The sequence below is a fragment of the Heterodontus francisci genome, chromosome 16, assembly GCF_036365525.1.
Source record: "Heterodontus francisci isolate sHetFra1 chromosome 16, sHetFra1.hap1, whole genome shotgun sequence".
NCBI lineage: Eukaryota > Metazoa > Chordata > Chondrichthyes > Heterodontiformes > Heterodontidae > Heterodontus > Heterodontus francisci.
The window spans coordinates 6,756,669-6,774,424 of record NC_090386.1 but is presented as its reverse complement, the minus strand read 5'-3'; positions in this window follow the sequence as shown (position 1 = coordinate 6,774,424).

The following is a 17,756-nucleotide window of genomic DNA, read 5'->3' as shown; positions in this document are numbered from 1 at the left end:
GGTCAGTTACCCCGGAAACAGGGCAGTTTTTTACCCTGGAAACAGGGCACACAGTTATCCCTGAAACAGGGCGGTCAGTTACCCTGGAAACAGGGCCGTCATTTACCCCGGAAACAGGCTGATCCGTTACCCCGGAAACAGGGTGAACAGTTACCCTGGAAACTGGGCAGTCTGTTACCCCGGAAACAGGGCGGTCACTTGCCCTGGAAACAGTGCAGTCAGTTACCCAGGAAACATGGTGATCCGTTGCCCTGGAAACAGGGCAGTCAGTTACCCTGGAAACAGGGCAGTCAGTTATCCCGGAAACAGGGCAGTCAGTTATCCCGGAAACAGGGTGATCAGTTACCCTGGAAACAGGGCAGTCAGTTCCCCCGGAAACAGGGCAGTCAGTTACCCTGGAAACAGGGCAGTCAGTTATCCCGGAAACAGGGCAGTCAGTTACCCTGGAAACAGGGTATTCAGTTACTCTGGAAACTGGGCAGTCAGTTACCCTGGAAACAGGGCAGTCAGTTACCCCGGATACAGGGCAGTCAGTTACCCTGGAAACTGGGCAGTCAATTACCCTGGAAACAGGGCATTCAGTTACCCCGGAAACAGGCTTATCAGTTACCCTGGAAACAGGGCAGTCAGTTATCCCGGAAACAGGGCAGTCAGTTACCCTGGAAACAGGGCAGTCAGTTATCCCGGAAACAGGGCAGTCAGTTAACCTGGAAACAGGGTGATCTGTTACCCTGGAAACAGGGCATTCAGTTACCCCGGAAACAGGGTTATCAGTTACCCTGGAAACAGGGCAGTCAGTTATCCCGGAAACAGGGCAGTCAGTTACCCTGGAAACAGGGCAGTCAGTTATCCCGGAAACAGGGCAGTCAGTTACCCTGGAAACAGGGTATTCAGTTACTCTGGAAACTGGGCAGTCAGTTACCCTGGAAACAGGGCAGTCAGTTACCCCGGATACAGGGCAGTCAGTTACCCTGGAAACTGGGCAGTCAGTTACCCCGGAAACAGGGTTATCAGTTACCCTGGAAACAGGGCAGTCAGTTATCCCGGAAACAGGGCAGTCAGTTACCCTGGAAACAGGGCAGTCAGTTATCCCGGAAACAGGGCAGTCAGTTATCCCGGAAACAGGGTGATCAGTTATCCCGGAAACAGGGTGATCAGTTATCCCGGAAACAGGGCAGTCATTTACCCTGGAAACTGGGCAGTCAGTTACCCTGGAAACAGGATGGTCAGTTACCCCAGAAACAGGGCGGTCAGTAACCCTGGAAACAGATTAGTCAGTTACCCCGGAAACAGGGTGGTCAGTTACCCCGGAAACAGAGTGATCAGTTATCCTGGAAACAGGGCAGTCAGTTACCCCGGAAACAGGGCAGTCAGTTACCCTGGAAACAGGGCAGTCAGTTATCCCGGAAACAGGGCAGTCAGTTATCCCCGAAACAGGGTGATCAGTTACGCTGGAAACAGGGCAATCAGTTACCCCGGAAACAGGGTGATCAGTTATCCCGGAAACAGGGTAGTCAGTTATCCCGGAAACGGGCTGAGCAGTTACCCTGGAAACTGGGCAGTCAGTTACCCCGGAAACAGGGCAGTCAGTTTCCCTGGAAACTGGGCAGTCAGTTACCCTGGAAACAGGGTAGTCAGTTATCCCGGAAACAGGGTGATCAGTTACCCTGGAAACTGGGCAGTCAGTTACCCCGGAAACAGGGCAGTCAGTTACCCTGGAAACAGGGCAGTCAGTTAACCTGGAAACAGGGCAGTCAGTTATCCTGGAAACAGGGTGGTCAGTTACCCCGGAAATAGGTAGGTCAGTTATCCTGGAAACAGGGTGATCAGTTACGCTGGAAACAGGGGAGTCAGTTATCCTGGAAACAGGGTGGTCAGTGACCCTGGAAACAGGGTGGTCAGTTACCCCGGAAACAGGGTGATCAGTTATCCTGGAAACAGGGCGGTCAGTTACCCCGGAAACAGGGCAGTCAGTTACCCCGGAAACAGGGTGATCAGTTATCCTGGAAACAGGGCAGTCAGTTAGCCTGGAAACAGGGCAGTCAGTTACCCCGGAAACAGGGTGATCAGTTATCCTGGAAACAGGGCGGTCAGTTACCCCGGAAACAGGGCAGTCATTTACCCCGGAAACAGGGTGATCAGTTTTCCTGGAAACAGGCAGTCAGTTAGCCTGGAAACAGGGCAGTCAGTTACCCCGGAAACAGGGCAGTCAGTTACCCTGGAAACAGGGCAGTCAGTTATCCCGGAAACAGGGCAGTCAGTTAGCCCGGAAACAGGGTTATCAGTTACCTGGAAACAGGGCAGTCAGTTATCCCGGAAACAGGGCAGTCAGTTACCCTGGAAACAGGGCAGTTATTTATCCCGGAAACAGGGCAGTCAGTTAACCTGGAAACAGGGCGGTCAGTTATCCAGTAAACAGGGCAGTCAGTTATCCCGGAAACAGGGCAGTCAGTTATCCTGGAAACAGGGCGGTCTGTTACCCCGGAAACAGGGAGATCTGTTACCCCGGATACAGGGCAGTCATTTACCCTGGAAACTGGGCAGTCAGTTACCCTGGAAACAGGATGGTCAGTTACCCTGGAAACAGGGTGATCAGTTATCCTGGAAACAGGGCGGTCAGTTACCCCGGAAACAGGGCACTCAGTTACCCCAGAAACAGGGCGGTCAGTTACCCTGGAAACAGGGCAGTCAGTTACCCCGGAAACAGGGCAGTCAGTTTTCCCGGAAACAGGGTGATCAGTTACCCTGGAAACTGGGCAGTCAGTTACCCTGGAAACAGGGCAGTAGGTTACCCCGGAAACTGGGCAGTCAGTTACCCTGGAAACAGGGCAGTCAGTCACCCTGGAAACTGGTTAGTCAGTTACCCCGGAAACAGGGTGATCATTTACCCCGGAAACAGGGCAGTCAGTTCCCCTGGAAACAGGGCAGTCAGTTACCCTGGAAACAGGGCAGTCAGTTAACCTGGAAACAGGGCAGTCAGTTATCCTGGAAACAGGGCGGTCAGTTACCCCGGAAATAGGTAGGTCAGTTATCCTGGAAACAGGGTGATCAGTTACGCTGGAAACAGGGGAGTCAGTTATCCTGGAAACAGGGTGGTCAGTGACCCTGGAAACAGGGTGGTCAGTTACCCCGGAAACAGGGTGATCAGTTATCCTGGAAACAGGGCGGTCAGTTACCCCGGAAACAGGGCAGTCAGTTACCCCGGAAACAGGGTGATCAGTTATCCTGGAAACAGGGCAGTCAGTTAGCCTGGAAACAGGGCAGTCAGTTACCCCGGAAACAGGGTGATCAGTTATCCTGGAAACAGGGCGGTCAGTTACCCCGGAAACAGGGCAGTCATTTACCCCGGAAACAGGGTGATCAGTTATCCTGGAAACAGGGCAGTCAGTTAGCCTGGAAACAGGGCAGTCAGTTACCCCGGAAACAGGGCAGTCAGTTACCCTGGAAACAGGGCAGTCAGTTATCCCGGAAACAGGGCAGTCAGTTAGCCCGGAAACAGGGTTATCAGTTACCCTGGAAACAGGGCAGTCAGTTATCCCGGAAACAGGGCAGTCAGTTACCCTGGAAACAGGGCAGTTATTTATCCCGGAAACAGGGCAGTCAGTTAACCTGGAAACAGGGCGGTCAGTTATCCAGTAAACAGGGCAGTCAGTTATCCCGGAAACAGGGCAGTCAGTTATCCTGGAAACAGGGCGGTCTGTTACTCCGGAAAGAGGGAGATCTGTTACCCCGGAAACAGGGCAGTCATTTACCCTGGAAACTGGGCAGTCAGTTACCCTGGAAACAGGATGGTCAGTTACCCTGGAAACAGGGTGATCAGTTATCCTGGAAACAGGGCGGTCAGTTACCCCGGAAACAGGGCACTCAGTTACCCCAGAAACAGGGCGGTCATTTACCCTGGAAACAGGGCAGTCAGTTACCCCGGAAACTGGGCAGTCAGTTATCCCAGAAACAGGGTGATCAGTTACGCTGGAAACAGGGCAATCAGTTACCCCGGAAACAGGGCAGTCAGTTACCCTGGAAACAGGGCAGTCAGTTATCCCGGAAATAGGGCAGTCAGTTATCCCGGCAACGGGCTGATCAGTTACCCTGGAAACTGGGCAGTCAGTTACCCCGGAAACAGGGCAGTCAGTTTCCCTGGAAACTGGGCAGTCAGTTACCCTGGAAACAGGGTAGTCAGTTATCCCGGAAACAGGGTGATCAGTTACCCTGGAAACAGGGTGGTCAGTTACCCCGGAAACAGGGCAGTCAGTTACCCTGGAAACTGGGCAGTCAGTTACCCCGGAAACAGGGCAGTCAGTTACCCTGGAAACAGGGCAGTCAGTTACGCTGGAAACTGCGCAGTCAGTTACCCCGGAAACAGGGTGATCAGTTATCCTGGAAACAGGGCGGTCAGTTACCCCGGAAACAGGGCAGTTTTTTACCCTGGAAACAGGGCACACAGTTATCCCTGAAACAGGGCGGTCAGTTACCCTGGAAACAGGGCCGTCATTTACCCCGGAAACAGGGTGATCCGTTACCCCGGAAACAGGGTGAACAGTTACCCTGGAAACTGGGCAGTCTGTTACCCCGGAAACAGGGCGGTCACTTGCCCTGGAAACAGTGCAGTCAGTTACCCAGGAAACATGGTGATCCGTTGCCCTGGAAACAGGGCAGTCAGTTACCCTGGAAACAGGGCAGTCAGTTATCCCGGAAACAGGGCAGTCAGTTATCCCGGAAACAGGGTGATCAGTTACCCTGGAAACAGGGCAGTCAGTTCCCCCGGAAACAGGGCAGTCAGTTACCCTGGAAACAGGGCAGTCAGTTATCCCGGAAACAGGGCAGTCAGTTACCCTGGAAACAGGGTATTCAGTTACTCTGGAAACTGGGCAGTCAGTTACCCTGGAAACAGGGCAGTCAGTTACCCTGGATACAGGGCAGTCAGTTACCCTGGAAACTGGGCAGTCAATTACCCTGGAAACAGGGCATTCAGTTACCCCGGAAACAGGCTTATCAGTTACCCTGGAAACAGGGCAGTCAGTTATCCCGGAAACAGGGCAGTCAGTTACCCTGGAAACAGGGCAGTCAGTTATCCCGGAAACAGGGCAGTCAGTTAACCTGGAAACAGGGTGATCTGTTACCCTGGAAACAGGGCATTCAGTTACCCCGGAAACAGGGTTATCAGTTACCCTGGAAACAGGGCAGTCAGTTATCCCGGAAACAGGGCAGTCAGTTACCCTGGAAACAGGGCAGTCAGTTATCCCGGAAACAGAGCAGTCAGTTACCCTGGAAACAGGGTATTCAGTTACTCTGGAAACTGGGCAGTCAGTTACCCTGGAAACAGGGCAGTCAGTTACCCCGGATACAGGGCAGTCAGTTACCCTGGAAACTGGGGAGTCAGTTACCCCGGAAACAGGGTTATCAGTTACCCTGGAAACAGGGCAGTCAGTTATCCCGGAAACAGGGCAGTCAGTTACCCTGGAAACAGGGCAGTCAGTTATCCCGCAAACAGGGCAGTCAGTTATCCCGGAAACAGGGTGATCAGTTACGCTGGAAACAGGGCAATCAGTTACCCCGGAAACAGGGTGATCAGTTATCCTGGAAACAGGGCAGTCATTTACCCTGGAAACTGGGCAGTCAGTTACCCTGGAAACAGGATGGTCAGTTACCCTGGAAACAGGGCAGTCAGTTACCCCGGAAACAGGGCACTCAGTTACCCCAGAAACAGGGCGGTCAGTAACCCTGGAAACAGATTAGTCAGTTACCCCGGACACAGGGTGGTCAGTTACCCCGGAAACAGAGTGATCAGTTATCCTGGAAACAGGGCAGTCAGTTACCCCGGAAACAGGGCAGTCAGTTACCCTGGAAACAGGGCAGTCAGTTATCCCGGAAACAGGGCAGTCAGTTATCCCGGAAACAGGGTGATCAGTTACGCTGGAAACAGGGCAATCAGTTACCCCGGAAACAGGGTGATCAGTTATCCCGGAAACAGGGTAGTCAGTTATCCCGGAAACGGGCTGAGCAGTTACCCTGGAAACTGGGCAGTCAGTTACCCCGGAAACAGGACAGTCAGTTTCCCTGGAAACTGGGCAGTCAGTTACCCTGGAAACAGGGTAGTCAGTTATCCCGGAAACAGGGTGATCAGTTACCCTGGAAACTGGGCAGTCAGTTACCCCGGAAACAGGGCAGTCAGTTACCCTGGAAACAGGGCAGTCAGTTACGCTGGAAACTGGGCAGTCAGTTACCCCGGAAACAGGGTGATCAGTTATCCTGGAAACAGGGCGGTCAGTTACCCCGGAAACAGGGCAGTTTTTTACACTGGAAACAGGGCACACAGTTATCCCTGAAACAGGGCGGTCAGTTACCCTGGAAACAGGGCCGTCATTTACCCCGGAAACAGGGTGATCCGTTACCCCGGAAACAGGGTGAACAGTTACCCTGGAAACTGGGCAGTCTGTTACCCCGGAAACAGGGCGGTCACTTGCCCTGGAAACAGTGCAGTCAGTTACCCAGGAAACATGGTGATCCGTTGCCCTGGAAACAGGGCAGTCAGTTACCCTGGAAACAGGGCAGTCAGTTATCCCGGAAACAGGGCAGTCAGTTATCCCGGAAACAGGGTGATCAGTTACCCTGGAAACAGGGCAGTCAGTTCCCCCGGAAACAGGGCAGTCAGTTACCCTGGAAACAGGGCAGTCAGTTATCCCGGAAACAGGGCAGTCAGTTACCCTGGAAACAGGGTATTCAGTTACTCTGGAAACTGGGCAGTCAGTTACCCTGGAAACAGGGCAGTCAGTTACCCCGGATACAGGGCAGTCAGTTACCATGGAAACTGGGCAGTCAATTACCCTGGAAACAGGGCATTTAGTTACCCCGGAAACAGGGTTATCAGTTACCCTGGAAACAGGGCAGTCAGTTATCCCGGAAACAGGGCAGTCAGTTAAACTGGAAACAGGGTGATCTGTTACCCTGGAAACAGGGCATTCAGTTACCCCGGAAACAGGGTTATCAGTTACCCTGGAAACAGGGCAGTCAGTTATCCCGGAAACAGGGCAGTCAGTTACCCTGGAAACAGGGCAGTCAGTTATCCCGGAAACAGGGCAGTCAGTTACCCTGGAAACAGGGTATTCAGTTACTCTGGAAACTGGGCAGTCAGTTCCCCTGGAAACAGGGCAGTCAGTTACCCCGGATACAGGGCAGTCAGTTACCCTGGAAACTGGGCAGTCAGTTACCCCGGAAACAGGGTTATCAGTTACCCTGGAAACAGGGCAGTCAGTTATCCCGGAAACAGGGCAGTCAGTTACCCTGGAAACAGGGCAGTCAGTTATCCCGGAAACAGGGCAGTCAGTTATCCCGGAAACAGGGTGATCAGTTACGCTGGAAACAGGGCAATCAGTTACCCCGGAAACAGGGTGATCAGTTATCCCGGAAACAGGGCAGTCATTTACCCTGGAAACTGGGCAGTCAGTTACCCTGGAAACAGGATGGTCAGTTACCCTGGAAACAGGGCAGTCAGTTACCCCGGAAACAGGGCACTCAGTTACCCCAGAAACAGGGCGGTCAGTAACCCTGGAAACAGATTAGTCAGTTACCCCGGACACAGGGTGGTCAGTTACCCCGGAAACAGAGTGATCAGTTATCCTGGAAACAGGGCAGTCATTTACCCCGGAAACAGGGCAGTCAGTTACCCTGGAAACAGGGCAGTCAGTTATCCCGGAAACAGGGCAGTCAGTTATCCCGGAAACAGGGTGATCAGTTACGCTGGAAACAGGGCAATCAGTTACCCCGGAAACAGGGTGATCAGTTATCCCGGAAACAGGGTAGTCAGTTATCCCGGAAACGGGCTGAGCAGTTACCCTGGAAACTGGGCAGTCAGTTACCCTGGAAACAGGGCAGTCAGTTTCCCTGGAAACTGGGCAGTCAGTTACCCTGGAAACAGGGTAGTCAGTTATCCCGGAAACAGGGTGATCAGTTACCCTGGAAACTGGGCAGTCAGTTACCCCGGAAACAGGGCAGTCAGTTACCCTGGAAACAGGGCAGTCAGTTACGCTGGAAACTGGGCAGTCAGTTACCCCGGAAACAGGGTGATCAGTTATCCTGGAAACAGGGCGGTCAGTTACCCCGGAAACAGGGCAGTTTTTTACCCTGGAAACAGGGCACACAGTTTTCCCTGAAACAGGGCGGTCAGTTACCCTGGAAACAGGGCCGACATTTACCCCGGAAACAGGGTGATCCGTTACCCCGGAAACAGGGTGAACAGTTACCCTGGAAACTGGGCAGTCTGTTATCCCGGAAACAGGGCGGTCACTTGCCCTGGAAACAGGGCAATCAGTTACCCTGGAAACTGGGCAGTCAGTTGCCCTGGAAACAGGGCAGTCAGTTATCCCAGAAACAGGGTGATCAGTTACCCTGGAAACTGGGCAGTCAGTTGCCCTGGAAACAGGGTATTCAGTTATCCCGGAAACAGGGTGATCAGTTTCCCCGGAAACAGGGCAGTTAGTTACCCTGGAAACTGGGCAGTCAGTTACCCTGGAAACTGGGCAGTCAGTTACCCTGGAAACAGGGCAGTCAGTTACGCTGGAAACTGGGCAGTCAGTTACCCCGGAAACAGGGCAGTCAGTAACCCTGGAAACAGGGCAGTTTTTTACCCTGGAAATAGGGCTCACAGTTATCCCTGAAACAGGGCGGTCAGTTACCCTGGAAACAGGGCAGTCATTTACCCCGGAAACAGGGTGATCCGTTACCCCGGAAACAGGGTGAACAGTTACCCTGGAAACTGGGCAGTCAGTTACCCCGGAAACAGGGCGGTCAGTTGCCCTGGAAACAGGGCAGTCAGTTACCCCGGAAACATGGTGATCCGTTGCACTGGAAACAGGGAGATCAGTTACCCTGGAAACAGGGCAGTCAGTTACCCCGGAAACAGGGTGATCAGTTACCCTGGAAACAGGGACATCAGATACCCTGGAAACAGGGCAGTCAGTTACCCGGAAACAGGGTGATCAGTTACCCCGGAAACAGGGAGATCAGTTACCCTGGAAACAGGGCAGTCAGTTCCCCTGGAAATAGGGCAGTCAGTTACACTGGAAACAGGGCAGTCAGTTAACCTGGAAACAGGGCAGTCAGTTATCCTGGAAACTGGTTAGTCAGTTACCCCGGAAACAGGGTGATCATTTACCCCGGAAACAGGGCAGTCAGTTCCCCTGGAAATAGGGCAGTCAGTTACACTGGAAACAGGGCAGTCAGTTAACCTGGAAACAGGGCAGTCAGTTATCCTGGAAACAGGGCGGTCAGTTACCCCGGAAACAGGTAGGTCAGTTCTCCTGGAAACAGGGCGGTCAGTTACCCCGGAAACAGGGCAGTCAGTTACCCTGGAAACAGGGGAGTCAGTTATCCTGGAAACAGGGTGGTCAGTGAACCTGGAAACAGGGTGGTCAGTTACCCCGGAAACAGGGAATTCAGTTATCCTGGAAACAGGGCGGTCAGTTACCCCGGAAACAGGGCAGTCAGTTACCCTGGAAACAGGGTGATCAGTTATCCTGGAAACAGGGCAGTCAGTTATCCTGGAAACAGGGCAGTCAGTTACCCCGGAAACAGGGCAGTCAGTTACCCTGGAAACAGGGCAGTCAGTTACCCCGGAAACAGGGTGATCAGTTACCCTGGAAACAGGGACATCAGATACCCTGGCAACAGGGCAGTCAGTTACCCGGAAACAGGGTGATCAGTTACCCCGGAAACAGGGAGATCAGTTACCCTGGAAACAATGCTTTCAGTTATCCTGGAAACAGGGTGGTCAGTTACCCTGGAAACAGGGTGGTCAGTTACCCCGGAAACAGGGTGATCAGTTATCCTGGAAACAGGGCGGTCAGTTACCCCGGAAACAGGGCAGTCAGTTATCCCGGAAACAGGGTGATCAGTCATCCTTGAAACAGGGCAGTCAGTTAGCCTGGAAACATGGCAGTCAGTTACCCCGGAAACAGGGCAGTCAGTTATCCTGGAAACAGGGCAGTCAGTTATCCCGGAAACAGGGCAGTCATTTATCCCGTAAACAGGTTGATCAGTTACCCTGGAAACAGGGCAGTCAGTTACCCCGGAAACAGGGCAGTCAGTTACCCTGGAAACAGGGCAGTCATTTCTCCCGCAAACAGGGCAGTCAGTTATCCCGGAAACAGGGGGATCAGTCACCCTGGAAACTGGGCAGTCAGTTACCCTGGAAACAGGGCAGTCAGTTACCCCGGAAACAGGGCAGTCAGTTACCCTGGAAACTGGGCAGTCAGTTACCCTGGAAACAGGGGAGTCAGTTATCCCGGAAACTGGGTGATCAGTTACCCTGGAAACAGGGCAGTCAGTCATCCCGGAAACAGGGCAGTCAGTTATCCCGGAAAATGGGTGATCAGTTACCCTGGAAAATGGGCAGTCAGTTAACCTGGAAACAGGGCAGTCAGTTACCCCGGAAGCAGGGCAGTCAACTACCCAGGAAACAGGGCAGTCAGTTACCCCGGAAACTGGGCAGTCAGTTACCCTGGAAACAGGGCAGTCAGTCACCCTGGAAACTGCTTAGTCAGTTACCCCGGAAACAGGTTGATCATTTATCCTGGAAACAGGGCAGTCAGTTCCCATGGAAATAGGGCAGTCAGTTACACTGGAAACAGGGCAGTCAGTTAACCTGGAAACAGGGCAGTCAGTTATCCTGGAAACAGGGCGGTCAGTTACCCCGGAAACAGGTAGGTCAGTTATCCTGGAAACAGGGCGGTCAGTTACCCCGGAAACAGGGCAGTCAGTTCCCCTGGAAATAGGGCAGTCAGTTACACTGGAAACAGGGCAGTCAGTTAACCTGGAAACAGGGCAGTCAGTTACCCTGGAAACAGGGCGGTCAGTTACCCCGGAAACAGGGTGATCAGTTATCCTGGAAACAGGGCGGTCAGTTACCCCGGAAACAGGGCAGTTTTTTACCCTGGAAACAGGGCACACAGTTATCCCTGAAACAGGGCGGTCAGTTACCCTGGAAACAGGGCCGTCATTTACCCCGGAAACAGGGTGATCCGTTACCCCGGAAACAGGGTGAACAGTTACCCTGGAAACTGGGCAGTCTGTTACCCCGGAAACAGGGCGGTCACTTGCCCTGGAAACAGTGCAGTCAGTTACCCAGGAAACATGGTGATCCGTTGCCCTGGAAACAGGGCAGTCAGTTACCCTGGAAACAGGGCAGTCAGTTATCCCGTTAACAGGGCAGTCAGTTATCCCGGAAACAGGGTGATCAGTTACCCTGGAAACAGGGCAGTCAGTTCCCCCGGAAACAGGGCAGTCAGTTACCCTGGAAACAGGGCAGTCAGTTATCCCGGAAACAGGGCAGTCAGTTACCCTGGAAACAGGGTATTCAGTTACTCTGGAAACTGGGCAGTCAGTTACCCTGGAAACAGGGCAGTCAGTTACCCCGGATACAGGGCAGTCAGTTACCCTGGAAACTGGGCAGTCAATTACCCTGGAAACAGGGCATTCAGTTAGCCCGGAAACAGGGTTATCAGTTACCCTGGAAACAGGGCAGTCAGTTACCCCGGAAACAGGGTTATCAGTTACCCTGGAAACAGGGCAGTCAGTTACCCCGGATACAGGGCAGTCAGTTACCCTGGAAACAGGGCAGTCAGTTACCCCGGATACAGGGCAGTCAGTTACCCTGGAAACTGGGCAGTCAATTACCCTGGAAACAGGGCATTCAGTTAGCCCGGAAACAGGGTTATCAGTTACCCTGGAAACAGGGCAGTCAGTTATCCCGGAAACAGGGCAGTCAGTTAACCTGGAAACAGGGCGGTCAGTTATCCAGTAAACAGGGCAGTCAGTTATCCCGGAAACAGGGCAGTCAGTTATCCTGGAAACAGGGCGGTCAGTTACCCCGGATAATGGGGCGGTCAGTTATCCTGGAAACAGGGCGGTCAGTTACCACGGAAACAGGCAGATCTGTTACCCCGGAAACAGGGCAGTCATTTACCCTGGAAACTGGGCAGTCAGTTACCCTGGAAACAGGATGGTCTGTTACCCTGGAAACAGGGTGATCAGTTATCCTGGAAACAGGGCGGTCAGTTACCCCGGAAACAGGGCACTCAGTTACCCCAGAAACAGGGCGGTCAGTAACCCTGGAAACAGATTAGTCAGTTACCCCGGACACAGGGTGGTCAGTTACCCCGGAAACAGAGTGATCAGTTATCCTGGAAACAGGGCAGTCAGTTACCCCGGAAACAGGGCAGTCAGTTACCCTGGAAACAGGGCAGTCAGTTATCGCGGAAACAGGGCAGTCAGTTATCCCGGAAACAGGGTGATCAGTTACGCTGGAAACAGGGCAATCAGTTACCCCGGAAACAGGGTAGTCAGTTATCCCGGAAACGGGCTGAGCAGTTACCCTGGAAACTGGGCAGTCAGTTACCCCGCAAACAGGGCAGTCAGTTTCCCTGGAAACTGGGCAGTCAGTTACCCTGGAAACAGGGTAGTCAGTTATCCCGGAAACAGGGTGATCAGTTACCCTGGAAACTGGGCAGTCAGTTACCCCGGAAACAGGGCAGTCAGTTACCCTGGAAACAGGGCAGTCAGTTACGCTGGAAACTGGGCAGTCAGTTACCCCGGAAACAGGGCAGTTTTTTACCCTGGAAACGGGGCACACAGTTATCCCTGAAACAGGGCGGTCAGTTACCCTGGAAACAGGGCCGTCATTTACACCGGAAACAGGGTGATCCGTTACCCCGGAAACAGGGTGAACAGTTACCCTGGAAACTGGGCAGTCTGTTACCCCCGAAACAGGGCGGTCACTTGCCCTGGAAACAGGGCAGTCAGTTACCCTGGAAACTGGGCAGTCAGTTATCCCGGAAACAAGGTGATCAGTCATCCTGGAAACAGGGCAGTCAGTTAGCCTGGAAACATGGCAGTCAGTTACACCGGAAACAGGGCAGTCAGTTATCCTGGAAACAGGGCAGTCAGTTATCCCGGAAACAGGGCAGTCATTTATCCCTTAAACAGGTTGATCAGTTACCCTTGAAACAGGGCAGTCAGTTACCCCGGAAACAGGGCAGTCAGTTACCCTGGAAACAGGGCAGTCATTTCTCCCGCAAACAGGGCAGTCAGTTATCCCGGAAACAGGGGGATCAGTCACCCTGGAAACTGGGCAGTCAGTTACCCTGGAAACAGGGCAGTCAGTTACCCCGGAAACAGGGCAGTCAGTTACCCTGGAAACTGGGCAGTCAGTTACCCTGGAAACAGGGGAGTCAGTTATCCCGGAAACTGGGTGATCAGTTACCCTGGAAACAGGGCAGTCAGTCATCCCGGAAACAGGGCAGTCAGTTATCCCGGAAAAAGGGTGATCATTTACCCTGGAAAATGGGCAGTCAGTTAACCTGGAAACAGGGCAGTCAGTTACCCCGGAAACTGGGCAGTCAGTTACCCTGGAAACAGGGCAGTCAGTCACCCTGGAAACTGGTTAGTCAGTTACCCCGGAAACAGGTTGATCATTTACCCCGGAAACAGGGCAGTCAGTTCCCCTGGAAATAGGGCAGTCAGTTACACTGGAAACAGGGCAGTCAGTTAACCTGGAAACAGGGCAGTCAGTTATCCTGGAAACAGGGCGGTCAGTTACCCCGGAAACAGGTAGGTCAGTTATCCTGGAAACAGGGCGGTCAGTTACCCCGGAAACAGGGCAGTCAGTTCCCCTCGAAATAGGGCAGTCAGTTACAGTGGAAACAGGGCAGTCAGTTAACCTGGAAACAGGGCAGTCAGTTACCCTGGAAACAGGGCGTTCAGTTACCCCGGAAACAGGGTGATCAGTAATCCTGGAAACAGGGCGGTCAGTTACCCCGGAAACAGGGCAGTTTTTTACCCAGGAAACAGGGCACACAGTTATCCCTGAAACAGGGTGGTCAGTTACCCTGGAAACAGGGCCGTCATTTACCCCGGAAACAGGGTGAACAGTTACCCTGGAAACTGGGCAGTCTGTTACCCCGGAAACAGGGCGGTCACTTGCCCTGGAAACAGTGCAGTCAGTTACCCAGGAAACATGGTGATCCGTTGCCCTGGAAACAGGGCAGTCAGTTACCCTGGAAACAGGGCAGTCAGTTATCCCGGAAACAGGGCAATCAGTTATCCCGGAAACAGGGTGATCAGTTACCCTGGAAACAGGGCAGTCAGTTCCCCCGGAAACAGGGCAGTCAGTTACCCTGGAAACAGGGCAGTCAGTTGTCCCGGAAACAGGGCAGTCAGTTACCCTGGAAACAGGGTATTCAGTTACTCTGGAAACTGGGCAGTCAGTTACCCTGGAAACAGGGCAGTCAGTTACCCTGGATACAGGGCAGTCAGTTACCCTGGAAACTGGGCAGTCAATTACCCTGGAAACAGGGCAGTCAGTTATCCCGGAAACAGGGCAGTCAGTTACCCTGGAAACAGGGTATTCAGTTATTCTGGAAACTGGGCATTCAGTTACCCTGGAAACAGGGCAGTCAGTTACCCCGGATACAGGGCAGTCAGTTACCCTGGAAACTGGGCAGTCAATTACCCTGGAAACAGGGCAGTCAGTTACCCTGGAAACAGGGCAGTCAGTTATCCCGGAAACAGGGCAGTCAGTTACCCTGGAAACAGGGCAGTCAGTTATCCCGGAAACAGGGCAGTCAGTTAACCTGGAAACAGGGCGGTCAGTTATCCAGTAAACAGGGCAGTCAGTTATCCCGGAAACAGGGCAGTCAGTTATCCTGGAAACAGGGCAGTCAGTTATCCCGGAAACAGGGCAGTCAGTTACCCTGGAAACAGGGCAGTCAGTTACCCCGGAAACAGGGCAGTCAGTTACCCTGGAAACAAGGCGGTCAGTTATCCAGTAAACAGGGCAGTCTGTTATCCCGGAAACAGGGCAGTCAGTTATCCTGGAAACAGGGTGGTCATTTACCCCGGATAATGGGGCGGTCAGTTACCCCGGAAACAGGGAGATCTGTTACCCCGGAAACAGGGCAGTCATTTACCCTGGAAACTGGGCAGTCAGTTACCCTGGAAACAGGATGGTCAGGTACACTGGAAACAGGGTGATCAGTTATCCTGGAAACAGGGTGATCAGTTATCCTGGAAACAGGGCGGTCAGTTACCCCGGAAACAGGGCACTCAGTTACCCCAGAAACAGGGCGGTCAGTAACCCTGGAAACAGATTAGTCAGTTTCCCCGGACACAGGGTGGTCAGTTACCCCGGAAACAGAGTGATCAGTTATCCTGGAAACAGGGCAGTCAGTTACCCCGGAAACAGGGCAGTCAGTTACCCTGGAAACAGGGCAGTCAGTTATCCCGGAAACAGGGAAGTCAGTTATCCCGGAAACAGGGTGATCAGTTACGCTGGAAACAGGGCAATCAGTTACCCCGGAAACAGGGTGATCAGTTATCCCGGAAACAGGGTAGTCAGTTATCCCGGAAACGGGCTGAGCAGTTACCCTGGAAACTGGGCAGTCAGTTACCCCGGAAACAGGGCAGTCAGTTTCCCTGGAAACTTGGCAGTCAGTTACCCTGGAAACAGGGTAGTCAGTTATCCCGGAAACAGGGTGATCAGTTACCCTGGAAACTGGGCAGTCAGTTACCCCGGAAACAGGGCAGTCAGTTACCCTGGAAACAGGGCAGTCAGTTACGCTGGAAACTGGGCAGTCAGTTACCCCGGAAACAGGGTGATCAGTTATCCTGGAAACAGGGCGGTCATTTACCCCGGAAACAGGGCAGTTTTTTACCCTGGAAACAGGGCACACAGTTATCCCTGAAACAGGGCGGTCAGTTACCCTGGAAAAAGGGCCGTCATTTACCCCGGAAACATGGTGATCCGTTGCACTGGAAACAGGGAGATCAGTTAACCTGGAAACAGGGCAGTCAGTTACCCCGGAAACAGGGCTGTCAGTTACCCTGGAAACAGGGTGATCAGTTACCCCGGAAACAGGGAGATCAGTTACCCTGGAAACAGCACTTTCAGTTATCCTGGAAACAGGGTGGTCAGTGACCCTGGAAACAGGGCGGTCAGTTACCCCGGAAACAGGGCGGTCAGTTACCCCGGAAACAGGGTGATCAGTTATCCTGGAAACAGGGCAGTCAGTTAGCCTGGAAACAGGGCAGTCAGTTACCCCGGAAACAGGGTAGGTCAGTTACCCTGGAAACAGGGCAGTCAGTTATCCCGGAAACAGGGCAGTCAGTTATCCCGGAAACAGGGTGATCAGTTACCCTGGAAACAGGGCAGTCAGTTACCCCGGAAGCAGGGCAGTCAGTTACCCTGGAAACAGGGCAGTCATTTCTCCCGGAAACAGGGCAGTCAGTTCTCCCGGAAACAGGGTGATCAGTTACCCTGGAAACTGGGCAGTCAGTTACCCTGGAAACAGGGCAGTCAGTTATCCCGGAAACAGGGCATTTCATTATCCCTGAAACAGGGTGATAATTTACCCTGGAAACTGGACAGTCAGTTAACCTGGAAACAGGGCGGTCAGTTACCCTGGAAACAGGGCAGTCAATTATCCTGGAAACAGGGTGATCAGTTACACTGGAAGGTGGGCTGTCAGTTACCCTGGAAACAGGGCAGTCAGTTACCCTGGAAACTGGGCAGTCAGTTACCCCGGAAACAGGGCAGTTAGTTACCCTGGAAACTGGGCAGTCAGTTACCCTGGAAACAGGGCAGTCAGTTACCCTGGAAACTGGGCAGTCAGTTACCCCGGAAACAGGGCAGTTAGTTACCCTGGAAACTGGGCAGTCAGTTACCCTGGAAACTGGGCAGTCAGTTCCCCCGGAAACAGAGCGGTCAGTTGCCCTGGAAACAGGGCAGTCAGTTACCCCGGAAACATGGTGATCCGTTGCACTGGAAACAGGGAGATCACTTACCCTGGAAACATGGCAGTCATTTACACCGGAAACAGGGCAGTCAGTTACCCGGAAACAGGGAGATCAGTTACCCCGGAAACAGGGAGTTCAGTTACCCTGGAAACGGGGCTTTCAGTTATCCTGGAAACAGGGTGGTCAGTGACCCTGGAAACAGGGCGGTCAGTTCCCCCGGAAACAGGGCAGTCAGTTACCCCGGAAACAGGGTGATCAGTTATCCTGGAAACAGGGCAGTCAGTTAGCCTGGAAACAGGGCAGTCAGTTACCCCGGAAACAGGGTAAGTCAGTTACCCTGGAAACAGGGCAGTCAGTTATCCCGGAAACAGGGCAGTCAGTTATCCCGGAAACAGGGTGATCAGTTACCCTGGAAACAGGGCAGTCAGTTACCCCGGAAACTGGGCAGACAGTTACCCTGGAAACAGGGCAGTCAGTTACCCCGGAAACAGGGCAGTCAGTTACCCTGGAAACTGGGCAGTCAGTCACCCTGGAAACAGGGGAGTCAGTTATCCCGGAAACTGGGTGATCAGTTACCCTGGAAACAGGGCAGTCAGTCATCCCGGAAACAGGGCAGTCAGTTATCCCGGAAAAAGGGTGATCAGTTACCCTGGAAAATGGGCAGTCAGTTAACCTGGAAACAGGGCAGTCAGTTACCCCGGAAACTGGGCAGTCAGTTACCCTGGAAACAGGGCAGTCAGTCACCCTGGAAACTGGTTAGTCAGTTACCCCGGAAACAGGTTGATCATTTACCCCGGAAACAGGGCAGTCAGTTCCCCTGGAAATAGGGCAGTCAGTTACACTGGAAACAGGGCAGTCAGTTAACCTGGAAACAGGGCAGTCAGTTATCCTGGAAACAGGGCGGTCAGTTACCCCGGAAACAGGTAGGTCAGTTATCCTGGAAACAGGGCGGTCAGTTACCCCGGAAACAG